The 25,263-nt window shown below is 41.2% G+C and overlaps 1 protein-coding gene across 1 annotated transcript in view; it reads right to left on the reverse strand.

The window, feature by feature from the left end:
• Nucleotides 1-22,301, reverse strand: part of elmo1 (engulfment and cell motility 1 (ced-12 homolog, C. elegans)) — a 111,630-nt gene extending 89,329 nt beyond the window's left edge. The window contains exon 1 of the mRNA XM_038724906.1: nucleotides 22,158-22,301. The gene's annotated coding sequence lies outside the window, so the exon portion shown is untranslated. The remainder of the gene's footprint in view (nucleotides 1-22,157) is intronic.
• Between the last annotated feature and the right edge of the window lie 2,962 nt (nucleotides 22,302-25,263).

The raw sequence follows: 25,263 nt of genomic DNA on the forward strand, positions 1-25,263 counted from the left end.
TAATAAGTTGAGAAATGGGCCTGTTCTTAGTTCTTCCTGCACTGCAGCAGCTAATAAAGCCCATTTAATCCCAAAAATGCTTTTCTTTTAGGCAGGCTGGAGCGGAAAACAACTTACCTTTCTCAAGTTGTGCATGATGTGTATGAAGGTGGATCAAACGCAGCTAATCTTAAATGTCAAAGTAGAGAGGAGCCAAGTAGGCCTATTTATTTTCATTCATTACACAAGATGAATACACTGTGCTGACAGTTGTAAAAAATCTTGAATGTTTTCCACTTGTTATAGTTATACAGTAATATTAGGGATGTGAGCTGTATTAAAAGTACCCACTGTTATCCCATGCTCACACACAGTAACGATAAAATGTGTGCTCTGTCCCATTCTTCCTCTATATCTACACATAAACAACAAGCCATCAAAGGGGATATATAAAAGGAATTTATTTTATTATTTGGGGATTATTTTCTTTGTTGCTCTCCTCCTCCTGCTGCTGCTGCTTCTTCTTCTCTGACGAATATGTTTATGTTCTCCACAAGGCTCCTCCTGTCTTCTGTGCAAGACATAAAAGTACAGTAAATAGCCTTCAGTAATCATTTCAACTGGTTAAGTTCAGTTAAGTTTACTTTAAATTGACTCCACCACCACACATAAAACATGGCTTAATAGCAATCACATTTAACAGAAGCATAAAATTCTTCTTAATGGTAACTGTCAAGATTGTTAGTCACCACCACTAGCTTAAGAGCTTTAGCCTATATGATATTAACACTATATAAATTAGCCTAGCGGCTAACGGACTTTTACTCTCCTCATAGCTTAACAAATTACATGTACTATTCATAATATTTCTTACTCACCGCTGGTTAAGTCACTGCATCTCTCGACACAACCCCACGGTTGAATTTTCATCCTGAATGGCGTTTTTGTTGAAACAGCAGCTGATAACAGCAGAGCAAGGAGCTGCTCCTTGTAGGAGCATTTACCGTAAATACTCGAATAGGAGTGCACTCCCAAATTTAGCTGCGGCTAACAGACCATGTGGTTCTCAGAAACAACAGCATTTCTGTGTCCGTATAAGTCGCTATATGAACACACTGTCAGAGCGTCCTCACGTAAAGTGAAGGAAGACATGGCTGGTAGTATTGTCTTCAAATACAGTTTCTAAACACCTCAGCGCACTGAAGGAAGCCATCTGACTCTGTGAGGTGCAAGCTTGTTGATGTGTGCAGGTAGAGAAGGCCTAGAGCTCTCCCGTCTGACTGGTCCACCAATAGGGGAGAAGCTCACCCGTTGAGACACATGGTGCGTTCCATTTGACATGGGAAGTCGGAATTTCTGAGTTCCCAATTTCCCAGGAACTTTCAACTGGAACGCCCCCTGAAGTCGGATTTCCGACTCGGGAAGTCGGGAGAACCGTCGTGATCCAAGATGGCTGTCGGAGTATCAACAGTTAGTGAAAGTTGTAGTTTATACTATTTATTAGCACTTCTGTGTACTTGTGACTCATATAAATGTTCGTAATCAAAGTGCGGTCCAACAGCTGTCTGTGGACCTGTTGCTACAGTGTTTAGTGTGAGTAAATATCGCACAATGCATTTTAAAACAGACATAAATATTAAAAACACACACATAAATAAATACATTTAAAAAATAAGTAATTAATAAATTAAGTTGAAGATTAAAGACAATAAACAAATAAGGTAATTATTACAAAGATGAATAAGTAAAGAAGCTAATTAAAATAGATATATACATTTATGTCTCCTTGAATAATTTAATTACTGCCTACATTTATTTATTTACTTTATTTTTTTGTGCATTTAATTGGATGCTTATTTATTTATTGAGCATTTATTAATTTCTGTATTAATTTCTGAATTTGTCAGGATGAGTCCTCCATACAAGCCTGCCAAAAAATTTATATATAATAAACAAAGATGTAAAGTGAAATTCTGCAGCCAAACCAATGCACTGAGAAATGTGAAGCAAAAGGATTGTATTTAATTATATCCTAGTGATATGTTTGGAACACACTGATCACACAGATATACAGTGTATAAGTGAATTACAGTATGTTGTACCACCTTTCTAGATTTTTTTGCAGTAAATACTTGTCTGTTCGTCATCATAGATGTTAGAGAGTTCAAGATGACCTCAGTTTTGGTTCTCCATGAACAAGGATCAAACAATTAGGGGGGCGGAAAGGTGATCAAAGAGCAACAGATTGGAGTTCGGTCAGTGTTAACCTGACTTAAAATGTCTGCTGTGTGTTGTTCCAGTCAGGAGCTCTTCAGCCTTAGTATGCAAGGCTGGTTGAGTGGAAGCAGTTTTTGAAAGACAAATGTTAGACATAATTACCACTAACAAACAGAAAGGCTTAAGTTTTTGAAAATCAGATATCATTGACTGGCAAAACAGGGAATCTTGCATGTCAGAGTAGCAGTGATTTGGAGGAGATTGTTTTATTTACAAGGCATGAAATATTCAGATTTGTGCAGCTGTACAACCATAGTGTAAACTTAAACCTCAAAAGGTAGTCGCAATTCTGGAGAAATCCAATGACCATGATATAGAGCAAAGAAAGACACAGAAAGTAATGGAACTAACGTTAGCTAAGTTGTGGGTCAGCAAACTGTCGCTGCAGTTGCTGCTGCAAAGCAAACAAGCAGAGAGGACGAGAAACTCTGCAGCTACTATGGCTAACATCACACCAACAGCATATCGTGGCATACGGGGAAAGTATGCTGAATGTTCATGGGCAAGTAATTTAACGTTACATGACACACAAATCATGGCTGGAATAATGTTGTGCGGCTCAGTCTAAGCCACTTTCTTTGTTTCCAATTTACAAAGCCAGGGCTGTGTAGCCTACAAACACCAGATTTATTTTCAGTGCACACACAGTGCAGAGAGCTAGCGGACCATGAGGAGATATTCTCTGAATTTGACAAATAAACATGTACTCGATAAGAATCACATACCCCATCTTTAACTATGGCTTTATTACTCATGTCTGTCAAATATGAAGCTACAGCCATCAGAATTTAGAAAAAGCTTAGCACTGAGCACAGGGAAAAACAGCTAGCCTGGCTCTCAGTCTAGTGCTTAATTTTTTATTTTTTTTTTAAACTGATAGGTAAACAATTTCCTGTCTCCCTTCTCAGTTAGAAACCATTTGAAACATGTTATCAACACTATTATCAGTCAGCTGTGGCTCCGACCCTGGCCCACATTACTACCAGTTGCTTGTAATGTTGGTGATTCAGAAATTTGAGCTTATGGTTACACTCATAACACACTAGAAATGTCAAAAATATAAATGCAGATGCTGAATAATAATAGACAGGTGTTGACGTCAGCCATTTGTTTAGTGTTTTATAACCCTTTTTCTTATGCACAGATTTTCTTTCCCATTTTTCAAAACATAAAACGAATACAAGCAAGCAGACGAAAGTCTGCTTGCAGAGGAGGTTGTCAGGCAAAGATAATTCCACAACACATCAGGGGTTCATCTATTATTCAAAACCACATCCAAATGTATTCCACTTCAAGAGTGGAAACATTCTTTACTTGTAATAATCAAACTCCAGCAGTTATGATCCATGCATTTCGACTGTCGGCAACAGAAAACTGGGCCATGTTTTAGTTTCTGCACATCACCTTGCAAAACAATACCTCACAAGTATATGATCACACAATATCCTACTGCCCAAAACAACACAAGCACTCTGTAAACAGAACGGTAAGTATCTCCTTTGGCCTTGATCATCAAACAACTGACTGTGGCTGGCTGCTAAGGTAACATATGCTTGTTGTCTTTATTCAAATGAATAACCACAAGATATTAGCCTGTAGAAATACAGAGGTGACTGGAGAGAGCCAGACTTCTGTCTGAGGAAGAAGTCTGAATGACCTGTAATGCCTTTATCATGGACTAATTTCAGCAGACCATTCCTCCATCAACTTGCAGTTGGGAGACCAGGTCAACACGTGCATGCTGGTCAGGAGAGTCTGCAAACCATCAAAACATACAGTAAAGCATGATAACACTAAAATCCTCACGCCATCTGTGCTTAAGTCATCAAAGCACCAGCACAGTGCATTAAAAACATACTCAGAACATCAACCATGTGGAACTATTCCTTGTCCTCCCAGTCTGTAATACAACAAGAAAAAAAAAATTCTCTCTTATTTTCCTCGGGAGGACATTCTTAAACCCATGTCATCTCTAAATGGAAGATGAAAAAAAGGAAAAGTTAGGTTTTTAGAAATTGATTCCCATATGTCAACTTACAGTGTAGAGTAACAATAATAATGGACATGCTAAACTGTTGGTCTTCCTGCAACATTTTGTTTGTTTAGGCTGCAAACATGCTAATAAATAGGAGCAAAGCTTAACTGCATGTTTACTTTCACAAATATTACTTCTATTCAGGGGTTAAATGAATATAATTTTGGCAAGAATGCTTGCTCGCTTTCTTGTTTCTCACTCTTCACGTTATGAGAATAGTGAGTGATACCGCGCTCATGTTTACACGGTAAATACGCTGCTGAAGCTAGCTAGCCCCTTAGCTAAGCATAGCATAAAGACTGTAAACAGATAGTGCTGCTCTCTCCAAAGGTTTGCCTTCCAGCATCTCTAAAGCTTCTTAATTTGTCATTTCTTACAACTTGTCGTTTTTACATCTCAGTGTTTTGATGAACTGAATAAAAAAGCTGTTTCCAGTTTTTATGCTAAGCTAATCTTACCATCTGCTGCCTCTTGCTGCATATTTAATGTACAGATGTCAGAGTGGTATCAATCTTCTTATAATGGTATTTCCTAAAATAGCAAACTATTCCTTTAATTTATGATGTTAATAACGCAAAGAAGGTAAAGGTATTAAAAAACAAAAACTCGACTGGCCCGAGAACACATGAAGTGCAATAACTACAAGTGATGTGACAAAGTGAGGGAGAGCACAACGAGTAATCATCAGAAATTCAGTCAATCCTGATCACTAATAAAGATGTTCTCATCTCATTGTCAACATCATGAGTGATGATGACTGAATGAATTTGGATTTTTATTTATATCTATTATGTGTTTACAGCGACCAACATCAGAGTTTCAAAACGCAGAGCAGGGAGCAGACTTACATGGTGACACATTGTTCGTTGTTGAGGTTCGTCACTGTTCCCTGATCAATCTCAACTCATGGTATTTTGGGATATCTAAGTGCTTATGAAACATTACCTGTACCATTAAAATATGTGTGTATATTTTAATCCTCTGCACTTACAGCTTGTGTATTCAAGAGTGTTATGTAAGGTAACTGTTACACGTGTTGTTTTTTCCTCCATTGCCTCGCTAACTGAAACACAATAGGCTATGTGCTCTGTTCAACAACAATCTCTTTTCTCTTTAGATTTAAAAATAACATGCCCCCCACCTTACATAACTCAATATCAGTCAGCATCAAGGTCGGCAGTGAGAGCTTAAAAACAGAAAAGAGGCGCACAATTAGGTGTTTACCCTGGAAGCCTTTTTACTGCCAGTTAGGAAAAGAGAATGTGTGTGTGTGTGTGTGTGTGTGTGTGTGTGTGTGTGTGTGTGTGTGTGTGTGTGTGTGTGTGTGTGTGAGAGCCCGCGGGCGTAGTGAGTCACTGACGGTGTGACCTTCTGCTCTCAGGCTTCTCAGTCCTGTTGGAAGCAGCCGATCCAGGTCAAACACCCACTCTCCATAGTGCATTCTGTCCAGATATAGGAGGATTAAGTTATGGATATGCCGTCTAATTCCTTGATGTATTTTAACGTCATTCCCAACTCGCAAATTCCTGCAGCAACAGGAAACACAAACATTGCAGGGATTGTTGGATTGTTGGATTCTAACTGTGATGAGAGCAGCCAATGTACAATACTGTGCGCATGCTGATTCATGCAATCAGCAAATAGACAGTATCTATTTTAGTGGTAAGCGGGCTGAGATAGGAATAAGGATTTGCTACATCGCCAGTACAGCTAGAGTTACCATGAAAGGCACCGCAAACACCACTCCAGATCCATTCTGAACTTCTCCAGGCTTTTACAGACCCCAGATTGAATTCTGAGGCTGATAGCAGCCCTTTCTAAACCTTAAATTACCTCAGCTAGAGATGCGGGTTAGGGAGATAAGAATGTCAGCTATGCAATGTGCGTCCCCAGAAGACTCTGCAGTGGCTGGTCTGGCTGCAGGCCTGTGGGGTCTTTGGTGTAATCAACTTACAGCTGGACTATTAGGAACAAAGCTGGAAAGACGGGTCTAGATGCTTAAAGGAACAGACTAGAATCTGTGTCACAATACTCAAAACAGCAGTAGTGTATGGATCTAATCACAAAGAGTTTCAGCTGATAAAAGTAAAAAAAAGTCTAGTAGTCTGAAACCTTTTATGTTCTCTAACAACATTCTGAATATTACAATGCCGCAGACTATGTTTTTCAAAAGAGTGGAATATGTAGCAAATAATTAATCACACATCAAACAAAAGGGTATCAAATAGTTTGACATTTTGGGACAATATGCTTAGCTTTTTTGCCGAGAGTTTGATGAAAAGATCAATACCAATCTCATATCTGTTTGTTCAATGTAAGGCTACAGGCAGTAGCTGGTTAGCTTCACAGAAAGACTGCAAACAGGAGGAAACAGCTGGTTCTGTCCAAAGGGTAACAAAATCAAAACCAACCCCTCTTAAACACATTTAATTAACATATTTAATCTTGTTTGTTTAATCTGTGTGTGAAACAAATTGACAGGCAACCAACAGATGAATCCAGGAAGTCTACGCACCCAGCCAAGAAATAGACTTTCAAGTAACCCCCATGAAACCACAACTTGTTGTTCTTACACTTTAGTTTTTGTATGGATTAACAAATTATATATTTAGCAAACTGTAGAGATGCTGACAGGTGGATTTTGTTACCTTGGGACAGAGTGAGGCTAGCTGTTTCCCTTATTTTCATGTTTTTATACTAAGCTATGCAAACCTACTGCTGTCTGTGTCCTTATATTGAAAGGTCAAATATGAGAATGATATTGATCTTATCATCCAACTCTGTGCACGAAAGTGAACAAGCAAATTTTACCAAAATGTCAAACTACTATTTTGATCTCAGCCATTGTTCCTTAACATCACATTTTGTATTTAGTCAAAGCTCATTCTAGTGCAACAATGATTTCAAACTCTCATAAATTACCAAATTAGGCGGCAAACAGTTGGCAAAACAAATTATGGACTATGAATATTTTCCAGATGTTTGACAAACCACTCTGAACTCTTGTACTGCAGGATTTTACATATATGAATACTGTATCTTCATATATTCTCTATAGCAAACTAAAATTGAGCCTAAAAATTAAAGTACTATGTCTTAATAATTCCATATAGGAGATACAAAAGATTAAAGAGTGGTAAGAAAGAAAGACACATCCTTTCCCGTCTTTGCCATCAAAAACAAAGCTGAGGTCCCCTTTTTTTTCCAAACGACTGCTAAAAGCTGGTGCGAGCTCAAGAGAGTCAAAAGAAACGCAACAAAAGTGTGCCTTGTTTGCAACGACATAACAGTTTTTTTATGTAGAAAACAACACATCAAAGTGCAGTTCTTCAAAAGCAGTAGAGAGTGAGGGGAGGATCGGGGAATGATCTGACCAGAGCTTCCCCCTGACTGATCACTGCAATGATTGGAGCCTCTGGGGCCACACTTCAAGAAACAAACCATCCTGAAAAAGTTCACTAGACCCCTCTGTGTGTGTGTGTGTGTGTGTGTGTGTGTGTGTGTGTGTGTGTGAGAGAGAGTGTGTGAATGTATAGAGGGAATGGAGAGAGACCACACAAAAACCCTGTTAGGTCACATGACCGAGGCGGGGATGAATGTTGCTTTTTGGTTGGTCAGAGAGGGAAGTCATGGAAACAGGTCTATAGTCCCATTGTCTAACTGTGAAGCCTGTGTGTGTGTGTGTGTGTGTGTGTGTGTGTGTGTGTGTGTGTGTGTGAGTGTGAGTGTGAGTGTGAGTGTGAGAGTGAGAGTGAGAGAGAGAGAGAGAGAGAGAGAGAGAGAGAGAGAGAGAGAGAGAGAGAGAGAGAGAGTGTTGGAGGAGGCGGGAGGCATTGTAGTGTCAGGAGGGACCAGCACAGCATTCTTCATTCACAAGCAGAAAAACGCCTCCGTCATAAAGTGACCTTGACTACTCCAGCAGAACAGCGAGGCCATCCAAGCATCTCTCTCTCTGTCTCACACCCCCTCTCATTCCAAGTGGGTGCATTTCAGAGAAGGCAAACAGCCACATAAACATAAACTACATAAACTGCCTTCTGTCTATAAAATACACAGACAGTTCAGGTTATAAAGGCTTCATTAAAAAAAACAAGCATTAATTTATTTCTATATCCAGTGTTCACATTATGTAATTAATCAAATGTTACTGTAGGGCAAATCAATAACTTTTCTTCAACACAGCATCATGATAGGCATTTTTATCCACCAAACTCTGCTACTAAATAATAAAAAAAAATCCTTACAAAAGCAGCAATTGGAAAATCCGTTCAATTCTGCAGGGTCAAGCTCAAGTGTCGATTCTACCATGAGTTTAGAATTTTTTTTTTTTTACAGGACTGAAATCCCACTTCCTTAAAGTGCTAAAATTACACCCCAGACGGTGGCGGGGGCAAAAGGTTGTAATGGAAAAGATGCTTACACAACCACAAGTGTACACGCAAGCAGAAGACGATAGACAGAAAATTGCCTTTTATCATATCCCATCCAACCAAATACAGCTTTTAAGGGATCTTCCATCTCTTAAATGGATGAGCACTGTTCACGAGGAAAATAATGATGGTACGGCTTCTTCTGTGTGCTAATTGAAAACCAAACGGGCAGGTGCTTTAGGAAGTTAGTTGCACACACCCACAAAAGAGCAGTGCACTCTGCCGACCAGGCATGAGTTATGTGTAAATCCCAGAATAGAGCAGTGGGGATTATGCAAGAACAATACTGTGGCTAAAGGCTTAGTTTCACTCATTTTACAGAGAAAAGACAACTTTTCTGCTGAAGAGCATGAGCAGTATGGCAGAATTCAGTAATTACTGCAAGTGACAGGCTTCATGTTATGGTTAAATAAGACTTTTTTTCAAAATGAATTAACACAGAGGGAGAGATTGTAACCTGGGTGACAAATGCTGGCAGAATGTCTACACCATATGTCAATTACATGTTTTTATTTATTGTATATTGCTTATTTCCAATTTTGTATTTGTCGACTTTAAAATTGAGAGTGCCTAAGGAGAAGTTCATTGTACAGATTCCTGGTGTTTCCCACACAGATGACAATAAAACTAATTAAACTGTCAAGCCTATTATCCATTGTGACCTGCAACAGTTTTTGACAGTTTAATACTTTGCGCTGTAGTTCATTTGTGATTCAAATAGTCCTAAGTTTCAAAACTGAACCTTGTCTATACCACAACTATCGATGTGTAGAGAAAAACAAGATGATGTAAGGTGTACAAACATGAAGTCTGAGTAGCACACTTGATCCAGACCTCTCGATGCTTGTTGAGGAGGCTGCAGCATCACTCCCCTACATGTCTTAAGGCTAAAATATCTGCGTAGAACAAAAAACATTTGTGTCTGAGGAGGCTATTCCACAAAGTTTATTTATCACTAGTTTAAAAAAATCTTAGTACAAGTACACCTACACTTTCTCCCTCATTAAAAAACTTCAGAATTTATGAATTACCACGTTTGGTGTCTAAAACATTGGGTAGTTTGAAGTCACAAAATTATAATCTTACCCACACATCTTAATATGAGAATAAAAGAGAGCACTAAGAAAGTTCCCCTTTCAGCAGGTGAACGTGAAAACAGACATCTTGTCTCAAACTCACTGCATATACATCATCCTGCACAGTGAAAGTGAAGTGAATGTCACCCAAGTGAAGTAACAATAAGCAAAGCATATTTTTTCAGTTAAAGGAGGATTTTAATTGTAAATGTAGCAAATTAGTAAATCATCATATTTGGGTTTATTTTTTATAGATAAATGATGTATGGTAAAGTCTGGACTGATTTGCCCCTGAAACAGTTTTGAAAAGGGTTAATATTTCAATAAGGCAAATCTACACAAACAAACATGATGTAATATAATCAACAATTTGATTGTAGGTTTGAAGTATCCACCTGCTACCCATTGCAAGCTCAACCAAACGTTATGATACATGGAGCATGTTCTTGTTATAAAGTACTACAAAAGTCTTAGTGGGGTTTAAAACTAAAAGGCTACTGGTTCGCTGATGACTAGAGAGCTTTTTCAAACCTGCTTTGTTACATTATAGGGGCTTAACTCCCTCTGCTCACAGTGCTGGCAGGGCTGGCATGTGCTCCATCAAGTTAAATGGGATGTGAAGGATTGGGCATCCCGGGTCAGGGAATTTCCATAGCAAAGGATTGCTGAGCCACCAAATCCCAGCTTCCATTTTGTTCAGCGTTTAGATAAACATACACAACCAGGATTGCTTTTTAGATGATTTCATATCAGGAAGACCCATGCAGTCGTACACATAGGACGGCAGCATTGCAGAATTTCCCGATAGAAACGAGATTACATTTTTCTCTCATCACTATTAGAAACGTTCTCAGGTATGGTTGTGATATGAATGTTTTTGTTGACGTGATTGTGGAAACATGCAGTATTTCCCTGCCCTGCTGCAAATATGGCGCAACATTGCTTTCAAATTTTAAATGCCATCATCATCTTTGAATCCAAAGTTTAAGCGGAAGCACAATGTTTTTTGTTTCCTCTTCCCAAAGAAGAACCAGCAAGTTTTCTTCGATTATGACTCATTTTAGTTTTAAGTTTTTGAACTGTCTTTTTACCTCTCACACACAGACACACACACACACACACACACACTTTTCGTTTGTTTCTGCTGACTCTGCCAGTTCAAAGCTTGTCATGTGGCGTTACACTGTTTTGTCATTTGGTAATTTAAATTAAGGAGAAATTAGGACTGCTTGTTTTGGTACAATGGAGCTCCCTGCTGCTCCCTGCAAATACTGCAGAATCGTTTTTCATGTAATAATGAGGCATAAAGGTGTGACTAGAAATAAAAATTTATCATGCAGCCCTAATATGTTAGAACTCAATCATTAATATAATATTAGGGATGGAGCAACGATAAAATCAGTATCTGGGCTGACTTTAATTACAACGATCAATGATTTTTATTTGTTTTAAAAAATGGTATGAATAAAATAAAATGCTAAATAAAATGACTCTTTACCCGCCTGCAGATGAATGCATGTTACTCCTTAGCAGGTCTTTTTTCCATCTCTCTAGTGGAATCACACAACACTTTACGGTATGTGTACAGTACGTGCTATCAATAATTTGGTCTGCCATGAACTGCAGCGTTGCACACGTCATATACATCTCTTAATGGAAACATAGTCTCCACTTAGCTAGCTTCAATAGCTCAGGATTACCAACTGCACTGAAGCATATAATAACCAAAAGGTCATATCATCATAACTCAACAAACCATAATCCGTTGCTGCCTCTTTAATGGCTTTTAAAGTGTGTCAAGGCCCGATTCACTGCCACCAGTTACATTTTTAATGAACATAACCTCCTTTAAAGTGCCAGTCTGCCAGTCATTCTGCCCATCTTTGAATGCCATGTCACTCTATCCCCTGTTGGGTTGTCCTAGCCTAGATCGAGATGTGCGAAGAGCCCGAGAACATTTGGAATTGATTTGTGTCTATTTTTACTTGTCCTACTTGAACTAAATGGTTCAGATACTCAGAGGTAGAAGTCAGGCGCTGAAAAGGCTTATTGAACTCCAAAAAAAAAAAAAAAAAAAAGCTAAATGGTGGCAAGAGAGTGGACGCTTTAGTGTAGAGCTTTCAGAGATAAAAAGTACTGTTTAATAGTAGAGAGGAAACAGCTAAAGAGTACATCCTCCATCCATTGGTCTGCGTATTTAAAGGCCACTGGCATTCTGTGGAGTGATGATAATTAATGTGCTGGGAAAGATGAATGCCCATGAACACTCACACACACGCACGAAAGATTTAATAAAAAAAATGTGTAATAAGCTGTCTCAAAGTGCACCTTGATAAACCCAACACACACACACACACACACACAGCAGCAGCATTTCCGCCAGAAGCCACACAGGACTACCGCACTCATCCAGCGCTCCTCTACACCAGAGCAAAAATTACTCCTATTATTAAACCATAACTCAGGAGAGAACATGGGCCCTCAACAACACTCATTACCTAAGCATATAGTGAATACGCTACTGTTCAATGTTGCTGGCGTTACAATTATGCTAGCAGCTGATGACTATCATCACAACCGTAATAAGCGCTCTACAGGAGCAGTGACATTATGGAAGATGGTTATGGCCTCTCTTGTGGAAAACTCCTGCTGCCGTAGCCAGGCTCTGGTATACAGTCACGCAAACACACGCTCAGGAGAGAGCTAGTGTAAAGCTCGACTGTGTATCTGGTCTAGGTGCTGTGAAAGGGTTCAGTCACTTCAGAGATCAGCCATCTACTCGCTGTGACTGGCACAAGTGAGTGGGAACAAAGGAGTCACTGTGGCTGTCACACTCACTCCTCGTTACACTCACCCTTTGCTCTGCCAGCTGTCTTCTCCGTCCCCCCTCCCAGCTGTGTCTATACATCAAGCTACCCTTAATTCCATGCACACACACCCACCGGCACACATGTCTTGGGTGGCTTCAGGTCCTGGCTTCACCAAAACGGTCTCTTCCTCCCTGCTGGGTGCTCTTTGCCTATCCGCCATGCTGACTGAGTGCACTGTTGGAGGCACAATGTTATTCATCCCCACCACCAATGGCTCATCAGTATCACACCACTACACACAGCCACAACACATGAGCTCATGCTTATACTACAGCAGAGCTGATTTTCTAAATATTTTCCATGTAATTCTGTCTTTCTTGCCTTCTAGAGTACTTTCTCATAGAGGCCTTTTGTTGTTCTTTTGCTCATTCTTGCCAACTGACTCTGCACTTCACGCATGCCACACCCTTTCACCACAATGCTCTCTCCTCTCCTGACAGATGCTCCGTTGCCCAATCTTTGGGCTCACCCATTAATTTACCAACCCCTAAACTCTACTCTCAGCCTCCCACTCTCCACAGCCTTACTATTATTTATTTATCCCCCGCATCTTTTTTTTAACCATATGCTACACTCATGCCCTCCCCTCCCTATGTTTACCCACTGACAGCCTCAAGTCCTGCATGCCTGGTCAGTCACGAGCCAGTGCCGATGCCAGCTCGGCCTCCACCCTAACAGTGTGGTGACCGGCCGTTGCTGAAACACTTTCATCCCGCCTGTGAGTCCTACAAAGCCATTCATTGGGGCTTTGCTAGTGGCTGCCTTATTATTGTGAAGTTATCGTATAACTGTGGGTGGGGGCTTCGCTTGTGATATAGCAGAAGCAACAAGAGTTGAAATAAGGGCGGAAGTCAGGCTATTTATAGACAGGGGCATAGAATTCAAAGAACTTCATTTTTGCCTTTTATGGGTTAATTGCATGTAACCCACATTTATGTGAAGCACAGAGAGACAGAGAATGGGGGGGGAGAAAAAGAGGGAAAGAAAAACACAAGTGGAGGGCATTCCTCAGGCCAGGCTTTCATTGCTGTGGGTACGATGTCATTGGATGATGTAATCAGTGCATAGCAGACCCCCATACATCTATTCACTGAGTACATGGAAACCAACATCAGAAATGACATGTTTCACTTGTCCGCCTGCCCTGTAAATGATACTGAAAAACATAAAACGGATAACCACATTAAATTGGGTTGTGGAGCTGTGCATAAACGTCATGACCTTTCTCTTCACACTCTGTCAACAGGAAATGGTTCGGTTCATATGCAGATATTGGCAGGAAGTGGCTCAGAACCTTCAGTTCAGAGGAGGCGTGTTCATTTGTAAGATCTACTTCTGAAACCTCCTGCTATGTATGTAACAAACTTCACCACATGTCTAAAGACTGTTATTCATCTGGTAGCTAACTAAAAATGCCATCGGTATTTCCTGTGCCTTTCTTCTACGGCACTGTTTGGGGCTGGAAAGTGCAAGCAGACAAGTTGGACACACAAAATACAGTGTGTTAAGATTCCACTCCAGACAACAAAAGAACAGACACAGCAACAAGCCCCGAAGGCAACATTAAATCCAGCTTGTCTGTCATTACAATACCTCTCTTCTCTGAATAGAGAGCCATGCTGAGCTGAGCTGTACCATGTTATTTAGGGAAAAAGATAAAGGCTAGGCACACTCACAACGTCATCCACCAACACTGATGTGTGGCCAGCACAGACCAGCCAGGGTGACACAGGGTAAGGCAGGTGGTTCACAGATGGGGAATCTGCTCAGGCAACAAACCGCAACAGAATCCCGAGCTCAACACAATGATGCGGGTCTGAGAGACAACAAAACACTCCTTGATGCTTGTTCTCAGATGGCAGGGAACGCCTGTGTCTATAGACACAATAATATAGCTGGCAGGAATGACGAGAAGCAAAAAACACTGATGGCACAAACAAACTGTTTGTGCCATCAGTGTCTTCACCACTGAAATACTGAGCTTTTTATAACTGTTAATATTGGTTTGAAGTGAGCCAACAGCGTCATACCTCCCAACCTCTCGGACTGAAAAGAGACAAAAAGGTTTCATGAAGTGTCTGTATGAACGCCCATTTATACACATCTGACATGCCGGATAAGGCAAACACTGGGAAATTAACAGAATCACATTTAAAACCTCCATTTTCATGCCTTCAAACACTGTAGACACAAAATAGACACAAGGATTTGACACATGATGAGGGTGAGTTGAAAAATTGCTCTTTTCACCAAGAAAAGATAATATAAGCTACCCATGAGCTCTTTGGTTAAGCTTCACCTGCAACACACTTTGGAGCAAGGCTTCGGTGGGCCCTAAAAGAAATCTGCTTCCTGCAGTGGTTGTTTTCCAGATAAATTAGCCAGCCACAGATAACTTGTTGCTAACAGGCAAAACAGCATCAGGGTGTGAGGGTGATTATGACTTGTTTCTACTAGGTCAGTGTCATCAGAAACTCACTTCAGGATGCTACTGAGCAGCAGGACAGATGTCCACTGGAGCCTTGTGGAGGTCCAACACTGCTGCGGCTGATCAATGTGTGGGCAGCAAGGGGCAGAAACCAGGCAATATGAATATGCAGTTGTTTAGATGGAAGGCTCTGGTAGGAACAGAGAAGTGGAAGGATGGAAAGGATGCAGAAACAGTGATGGAGGGGTGAGAATGCCAGAGACAAATGATACACGAAGGAAAGGGGCATCAGCTAGTAAAGGCTTACAAGGGAGACATGAAGACAAAGAGTGTGACAACCAAAGTAAGAGCAAGAGAGGGCAATATCAAAGCGTCCTGTTTCCCAAATGTCCTTCTGTGTTTGATTTATTCAGACCCTCAGAGGCAGCACCGTCATAAAGCAACACACCTTCAATCCAAGGCTTGCAGTTCCCCAGCCAGAGAGAACGAGCGAGCCGGCCGACCTTGGCATGCTATGAGAAAGCCCTCCACTCCTCCTCGAGTCTCCTCTCTCTAGAGGGAGCCTCGGCGATGCTAATGGAAAACAACACGTTGACGTCGCAGAGGCAGCCCGCGTGACAGAATGGGTTCAAATCCTTAATTGCAGTGCATATATTAATCATGCATTTATCTTCATTTCAGAGTTGTTGTGGTGGTTTTATATCGGGTCATTCTAAGGACTCCTTATTTAAGAGTGCACATAACTACTGGGTAACAATGGCACATCTCTCTTCAGTCTACCCTCTAGTGCGTCCGGACAGAAATAACTTGCAATTAACAAGCTTGCTGCAGCCATAAACAAAAGAAGTAGGGAAAGTACCAAAGGGAACTACTATCTGAAAAAGGTGTCCATTTTTTTGTAGTGAAGCTTGTGAAGCAACGACATCATCAAAAATAGGTGCACGTAGGCCTACATATTTTGCCAGCATCTTCTGAGCATGTACTGTATTTTTACTTCCCTTCCAGACACTGCAAGGAAAAAAAATTAAGTCTTAAGCAAGTCGTTTTCTAACCAATTCATGAATCTAAGAAAATTGGGACACTGTAATTGTTGTTTAAATTTACTCTTGAAAACAGACAGACAGAAAGAGACAGAGACAGAGAGAGAGAGCGAGTGAGAGAATGAATGTCGGCAATAATGTAAGTGCAAAATGAGAGGCAAATAAGTTTGTAGGTTTCTTAGAAACACCCTGCCTCCCATTTCCAGTAAAACAACAGGCTCGTTTTATTTCTCGGTCCAACTCACTGAACCTTCAGTCATCCGTATGTGCTGTCTACTGTCATCAAGGGACGGCGTTGACACAATCATTGTTGTGTGTGCGCCTGCGAGACACAGTGAGAGGAGACGAGGACGACCTCTGTTTGGACCTGTGACTCATAGCTCACAAAACACACACACACTAACAAATATATACATACACACAAATAATACGGACAAGATCAGTCAGACCTTTCCTTAACTTGGATAAAACTCCCTTTAATCTCCCTCTCCATTTTCTCTTTGTAGTCTACCCTATGTAGTTATGGGCATGAGAGACTGAATTGACCAAGGTGACAGTCCTAGTGTCCGCACTTGAGCATCAAGTGAGGGGCTAATGTATTCCGGACAGTTCCTTAATATAAAGGGTGTGTGTGTATGTGTATGTGTATGTGTATATATATATATATGTGTATATATATATATATATATATATATATATATATATATATATATCTATATCTATATATATATATATATATATATATATATATATATATATATATATATATCTATATCTCATCAGCAATGCTGCTTTATCAATTAGATGAAAACACCATGTTTTAATTAAATAAAAATTATGTTCTTGGGTTTTCAATTTAAAATTCCATGTCATCCACATTTTTAACATGAGGACATTGTGTGGGTAATTCCTTTAAGCAAAGTCTGCAGCATTTACAGAAAGGGCACATAAAGGGCTCTGAAAGTTTACCAGAGAGCCCTCAAGCGCTTGCTGATTTTACAGGAGGACAGCCCTAAGCCCTCGAGGACTTCTCAGGACACACAGCACTGGAAGTTAAAGGCACAGTCCTGGAAATCTTGGGTGGCTGGCTGTTAAGAGTGCTGCGCCAATTTAGCATTGCAATCCTATAACATGGTTGGACTCAGGACGGACAGTTTTAATAAATTATCAAAATCAATGCAGCAGATCCAGAGATACTGAAGATTACTGAGTGTCAACAGACTTTGGTGTGTAAAATAGATTGAGTTTCCCTTTAGATTGAGGTTAAATGAATGCACCAGAAATTGTTAGTACTTTTAATTTCATAATGCGCACTGAACCTTCTTTGCTACTTTAATGTAAGTGAAGCAGAGCAGTGAAACTAATTTCCTAGTTTGTTTGTATGCTTTTTCACCTGTATATACACTGCAGCAGACATGCAGGTCTTTTCTGTTCAGCTAAAACAAAAACAAAATTCTGTGACATTTGAAACTGCAAGCATCATAAAGCACGGCATAAGTGCTCCAGGGGACATAACATCCCCCGCCTCCCCTTATAATCTGGCACATCTGGGGTGTTACTTTGTCACAGTTCATAAACTTTCTGTGTGAAAAAAAATTAAAATAACACACAAACACACTTCATAAAAGAAATCCCTCGCCACTCCAGATCTAATTTCAAAACAGATAAAGCACTACCACATCAGACAAAAACCTTGATGAACTAATGCTTCAACATTTCTGAAGACACCAAAAGTCATGTGCAAAAAAAACAGGGCCCCTCCAATGACTCACACTCACTGAAGACAGTAGTGGGTGAGACTGTCAGGGGAGGTGCACATTGTCTTTCCTAAAGGGATTAACACTCACACCTATGATCCTTTCTAAGCCACGAGATCCTGGAGGAATTTAGCAATGATCCATGTGTGCGCCTGATCAAGCACTTGTAGACCACCTGATTATATTTTCACGGACAGGGAGAAGGGGAACAAAAAAAAAAAAAGGCAACGGATGTCTGGATGGATGAACTCATGGATGCATGGATGAAGAAATGTACAGAAGGAGGGATGGAGTGATGGACGTGTGAGGGGAGTGTGACAGCAACCATTGAGATCAAGCGATGACCCACACCACCTAAAGGACTGAGACACGCACATACACATATATACACATGGGGAAAGCTATAATTAGGTTACAGTTGAAGAAAACCTGTGTTTAGCACCTGGGCCATACTGAAACATCAGCATGCAGCTACTGTGCAAATGACACAGGCAAGAAAAACAAAAACTGACACAGCAACACAGCAGAATCTGAAAATCTCTGCAGCACACACAAATCATGCACGGTGTGATGACACATACACACAATCCTACTATAATAGCTGCATACAGTGTAGTAGATCCTAACACCCTCTCACAACTGGGCAATCCTTATAAAGCAGCCGACTCTAAAATGTAGTCAGTTCAGGCCTCTCGTGCAGCTGGAGTGGGGATATACTGGTTAGACTAACCATTTATCCTACTGGGTCAGTGCGCTCAGAGGCTGAGTGGCTCTTAGCTGGGAGATGCTACCACACACACACACACACACACACACACACAGCAAGAGAGCTGGCTAACCTCTCACCTAATATTTACAGAGCTCTGCAGCAGTACCACAGCTGGAATGCAGCGGGCAGAGCGAGCATGCTGGAGGAACCATATCAGTTTCTGGGTCATCTAGGGCTGCTTCACTCCGCATACAGTCTAGACTAGACTTGGACTGAAAAACAAGCCTGCGGATGCGCCCAGCCTAAACTGATTCATATTCTAAAAATCGATGGGACTCTGTGGCCGTGTGGAACAAAACATATACAGTTATAGGAGCACAGGGTAATAGGTCGTGCAGTCATGAGAGTATTCCCCTTATGCAACCGTGATGAGATCACAGTTGGCCATCAAACAATTTCAAGTTTTTCATATCAGTTTCTCTTATTTATTGCATTTTTTTCCCCCCCCACAAGTCAAAGAGTTGCTTGGCTCTGAATTTAGCCAGAGGCAACAATCAGTAAACTAAAGAGCAGCAGCACCTAGATCTTTTCTCACCCACCTATGTCTCTCTGGCTGTCTGGCACCTTCCCATCGCACCTTCAGTAACTACATGCTGTTTTAATTAACTTCATACCACAGGGAACAATTATGCAAGGCAACATTCGTCTCATTTGGAAATGCAAATTAATCTAACCCCAAGTTGCGGAAGGACTGGCGCACCAGTGTGTACTGCAAGCAAGGGTACCAGTACATTAAATGGCAAGTGGTTTTTTATTTCTCTATAGGCATTCTCAATGGCTGTTAGTACAAACACACTGAATCAAAAGTGACAGAGAGATGACAGGAAGCTCCCAGGCACTTAATTTTTCAGTGTAACTTGCCACAATCCTGAGCTTTTAGGATAAAAAGGGGAAATTAGTTCATTAAGATGGTGAGATAGCAGGCTGGGCATCCATCAAGGAGAAAACAACTTACATACCTCCATTTCCCTCAGGGAGCAAGAATGGAGAGTAAGAAAGTAGAGGTGGGTGTGCTGCAATGTTAGTGAGCAAATGAGAAGAAAGAGCAGGAGATTGGGGATAGAGAGAAGAAAAAAAATGAGAGGGACCGCGAGGTAGCATGTGTGAGAAAGCAAGCGGGTAAGCTAATGAGAGAGAGAAAGATAACAAGCAGCAAGGGTGGGGAGGGGGCTCTGACAGGCGAGAGGAGCCAGAAACACAGCTCAGAAATTGGCGTGGTTTCATTTCAGGAGGTGGAGAGAGGATGCCAAACAGTAGGCAGTGTCAAACAGATACACACCAGGATCTCGCATGTGATGTAACTCAATAAGCGAGGGCAGGCACCCATCCTCTCCCAAAAAGTACTCCAAGCTGCCTCTCCATCTCTGCCTCTTTCCGCTAATCTGATTTCCTGGATTATGTTTCACTATTTAAAACAAAACGCCAAAGCGCTCAAGTTTAATTTCATCAGTTTATTTGGCTTATGACTTAAGTCAAGGCTGTTGTATTTTACCTTCTCACTTTTCACTTTTACTCTTATGTTGCAACACCATCGCTGATTATTCAGACCCAGCAGAAATAAAGAAATACACATTTGGGAAAGCCAGTTTAAAGAAACTGAGGTTTACTGTGGCTAGTAAAACTTGTGTGTGCATTCCTTTTGACATAAAGGTCCCTCAGGTAGCTGTAAAACTGAAATATAACAGATTCTGGCATGCTTCAAATCTCACCTGGACAGCTACTGGCCAACGCTGTGCATGCACACAAAAACTTCACATACCAGTTTAATGGGAGAGCGTGCTTATGTTAGCGGTTTGTTCCAAAGCATGAGTTGAAAATTGCGTTCCTTGACTGCTAAAAGCTGTGCCAGACCTGAGTCTAAAACCAAACATTAATCTCACAACCCGCTGTCAACCACAGCCACATAGACAGGGAGCACATACAGGCCAAAACCTCACAATGCAACACAGGATTTCTCAGTTCAAGTATGTCACCCTGGTAGAAACTCAGATTTCACATCAAGTAACGCACTACATCCTTGTGGACAACTACAGCAAGGAACCTCTAACTTTCTATTTAGATGATACCCCCAGAATGGCATTTTAAACAAAAACTTCCACCCCATGCATCCCTTGCAATCAAGCTCTTGAGCACTGTCTGTGTCTGCACATGTCCTTGTACTTATGTATCTAGAGTATATTTTCCTGTATTTACTGTGGAGTTTACACGATGACTCCGGTGTGCATGCGGCTCCATCACAACAGGGATATCTTTGAAGGCTAACAGGGCATGTAAATGGGCTCTCACTCGATCCGAAGTGGCCTTGAGGGGCAGTGGGACCAAGAGGAGACGACGGCTTAGCCCCTCACTGACGTGAGGAGGACAGAGCCGCAGCACGTTGTGGGCTGGAGTCCGATGCCGTTGTGGTCTCTTATGGTTACTGAGTGATCACTAAGCAACGGATCTCAAAGTGGGGTCCACAGGTGATCAAGGGGCCTTTAAGGACCACTGTGGGACCGAAGACATAAAGAGGAAAGAATGATATTCAAACATATTTCACTACAGAGAAAACAGAGACACAGAGACACCTAATACAAGATTATATATATACACACATACACACACACACTTTGTATGTGTGTGGCAGAAGTTAAAAAAAAAGGAAACCCAAAGACATATCCAACCTGTGCTGAGGTGTTGGAATTGGCTTTGTTTCAAGAGACTGATCTAACAAACATGAATTAAGTGTCACCTGAAAACTTCTGGGAACCCTGATGTAGGCTACAGGTTTGAAAAGAGGGACAGGTAGGCCTATGTTAAGCACTAGACCTCAGATGAGTGGATGAGAGTTAAACTGCAATATTATAGGCTACTTCCTCTTGACATCTTGGTTATATGTTACGGAGTAGGCTACAGAGCTTTCTCTCTCTCCCCTCTGCTAATCACAGGCCTATGGTGCGCCAGCACGCTGGGCTGGAGTTACACACCATACACCCTCAAAAAGCAGCTCTTTAATTAGCAATGGGGGGAGAAAACGGAGGCATCTACAAACGCACCACTTTTTCCTTTTTATTTTTTTAGGCACTGAGCAAACAGCATGCACTGAGCAAACAAGCCGGGGGAGCAGCAGCAGCATCGACTTGAACCAAAATTCACAGGCAGTTTAATATCCACTGCAGTTCAATGTGTCTCTATGTGAAAGCGGGGTGAGCTGCGATGCTTTCATCAGACATGCATGTCAATAATAAAAATAGATAATAAAAGAACAGCGCAAAGCCGCTAAGGCCACTTAACAAAAGTAATAGACAGGTAGGGAGGTACACAGCGAGGCGAGAGAGAAAATGCAAGGAGAAACACACTTATTATCTCTCCACCATGTAACAGAGACAGAATCGCTCGCTGAGGCAAAGCGCAGCGAAACCCCCCCAAACACCGCGAATTAGCACCAAACGCGAGAGAAGCTGTAAAATACTGCTCAGCGCCAACATGTCTGCAAGAGAAGAACGCTTTGACAAACCTGACGGAGCGAGGACACTTCTTCCACTGAAAAGCGCTGATGTCCGGAGTTTGTATGTGTGTGTTGTAAATCTGTGTGTGTGTGTCACTCAGCGGTGTTTTCTCCCTCCCTCCCTCTCTCTCTCTCCTCTGCCGTGGAGAGAGAGTGAGAGAGAGAGAGAAGGCTGATGTTTCCACTTCCTCTTTTCTTCTGCCGTCTGCTGGCTGGCTTGATGATTCCAGACACAGGATGCATGTTTGCAGAGAGCTGCTGCTACTCACCGAGTCACTGGAGAACGAGTGGATGGTGACATTTCATCAAAATAAACTATTTCAGTAGAGTCGTTTCTTACTGTGAACTCAATGGAAACGATCACCTTACCTTGCTTATGCTCTTTCCTGTTTGCTTTGTTTCTATCAGTTAGGTCTGTCTGACTTTTATAATCGGAGTAATAAATGAAGTAGCTTGTTATTAAGTCAGTTATAATTCAAAAAACATTCTGCCCCCTGATGTTCAACATGCACACAGAAGAAGACTGTGTATTATGTTTGTTTTTGCTAAAACAAGGCGTGCTTTCTCTGGTTTCATTTAGACTTTTGTCAATGGTTAAATTATTATTTTCATAATAACTTTATTACTTTTTTAAATTAACTGTCATGGTTTCTTAAACAGGCCCCGCGATGGACTGGCGACCTGCCCGGGGTGTACTCCGCCTTTCGCCCGATATAAACTGGGATTGTCTCCAGCCCCCAGCGACCCTGTACGCAGGATAAGCGGTTGACGATGGATGGATGGTTTCTTAAATATATGGGATTTAGGCATAAATCATTAAATAGCATTAATGCAAAATCTGCTAAACACGGGGCAGAAATGGGATTTTAAAAGAATAAAAAGAATAAGAAAATTGTTCAGCGTTCAGAAATTAGAAGTTAGGATTTGATATTTCTGCATGTTTTTAATGAACATCTTTACATATCTTAAACAAACGAACAGACTAATAAACCAAAACACTAAAATTTTATAAAACTTCCAAGAAAGGTTAAATATGTGTTAACTGAGCAAACATACAGTGAAAGTTGTAAAAAACAACAACACAATTTTGATTTCACCACATACATACAAAGCATACACATACAAACAATTTGCATATAAAGTATACATGTGTGGCCACGTTTTTAAAGAAGTAATTAGGTTTTAGGAAAATGTGTTAACATGTGTTAAAATGTTACAACTGAGCTCCCCTAGTGGACAGCAGCCTGGCCTACACTGTCTCAACAGATGTAGACCAGTGAGTGAAGGGGATTTACAATAAATTATATCTGAATAAACAAACAAAAAGCTGAGGATGTCTTTTCTCTCCAAGGACTGGTGACAGAACAATGTGACTGCCTCCAATCTGGCAGCCAGGAAGGGAAAAGCAAACAGGAGCAATGATTTCAATAATTCATGGTTATTGAACACTCTCTGGTCTCTACCATACAGGCAGAACGGTTTGGAGGGTGGGATTACGACCTTCTGATGTTACATTATGTTGAGAAGCATTTTCATGTAGCTCAACAGTGGCCATGCACAACATAGGCCTAATGCTATAGTTTCAGGACAGGATATAGGATTAGACCAGTACAGTACAACAGCACTGAGCCACATGAGGCCACTTCCCCTTAATTTTTTCACTGATTACAGACTGCTTGTGATATTAAACCCAGAGTGTTTGTTTATGATTAAGAGAGAGAGAGAGAGAGAGAGAGAGAGAGAGAGATACAGCAGACAGCCGTGCAGCTCATCCTTGACTCCACTCAGCAGGAGGAGGATTAATACAGGAGCCCTCTCCTGATAAATAATCTGGAGCGCCACACCCAGCAGAAATCTCTCTTCCTCTCTCTCGGTTTGTTTTTCCCCCCTCTGTGTATAACACAGGATGCAAACCTCTACCAATTTAAATGACAGCCTGTATCCTCTGCTAAAGGTTTAATATGACTACACACACATGGGCTAAAAGCAAGCAGGCCTGATCCGGGGGGGGGGGGGGGGGGGGCAGTAAACAAATAAACAAAACTCTTTTTTAACTTTTCTGTTGTTCCCTTAGCGGCTTCAGAGTGGTCAAGACTACATTGGCTGCGTTCACAGAAGATGTAATCTCTTTATCTGAGACTGAAAAGAGGCAGTGGGGCAATTTTAAGCCAGCCCACATGGTTGAAAAGTAGTGCATGAAGCATTCAGTAAAGTTCAGACTCACTATGCAGTACAATGTGCCTCTGCATCCAATAAAACGATTTAATTTTGTTTTTGATCACACAAGGTTAGATTGTTTTCCTTTATGCGTGGATTTAAGATTAACCTGGTTGTGTAACTCACTTGCCTTTGGACAGACCTCTTTTCACAACCACTGGCTGCCCATCTGCACATCTGGTGTGAAGATGATATGATGCAAAATAAGGCAAAACATGATTATTATTCATGAGTGAAGTGCAGAGCTCTAGCCATAGTGATTTAATTACGTAGTGTTGTGCAAATGTATTGGGCCTCTAACACAATCTGCACAGTGAGTCTGTCCTGGCACTCAATCTGACCTGTCTCTTGTCCAAGAAGACAGAGTGCTTCAATAAAGACTGTCCGCTGACCAAATTCTCTCTACGTGGCACAGCCTCCCTGTGAGCAGCTTGTGACCGAATCTCATCTGGGAGATTCATTGTTCTACTCAGAGAGAGAGAGAGAAGTCAGCGTGGAACAGACTGTTTCAATGAAGCTGATTTATCTTTAGTTATTGGTCAAAGCACCAGGGAGGGGGGTGGACAGAACTGCCGCAGAAAGAAGATGAGAAAGAGGAGATAATGAGCTCCCAATCAGAAACTAAAACGCTCTCATGGCTGTAGAATCTGCCACTCTTTGATGGATTTCTCACGTAAACACACACACACACTTCCCTACAGCATTTTAGCTGTTCAGAAAGCCTACGACACAAATCTAAATGGAAATCTCGTTTGCTTGTTCCCTGTCGGTTTACTGTAATTGTCTTTATCAGGGTCATTAGGAAGTGGGAATGTTTGTAGTTCATTTCCACAGGGACTCCTGTTCAAAATGTGCTGCTTATGAACAACAGAAGTGCCAGACTTCTTGACACGAGACT

This window comes from Micropterus salmoides, unplaced genomic scaffold, assembly GCF_014851395.1.
Source record: "Micropterus salmoides isolate LMB-PRFRI ecotype aquatic unplaced genomic scaffold, ASM1485139v1 Ms_hic_scaffold_17, whole genome shotgun sequence".
In the NCBI taxonomy this organism is placed as follows: domain Eukaryota; kingdom Metazoa; phylum Chordata; class Actinopteri; order Centrarchiformes; family Centrarchidae; genus Micropterus; species Micropterus salmoides.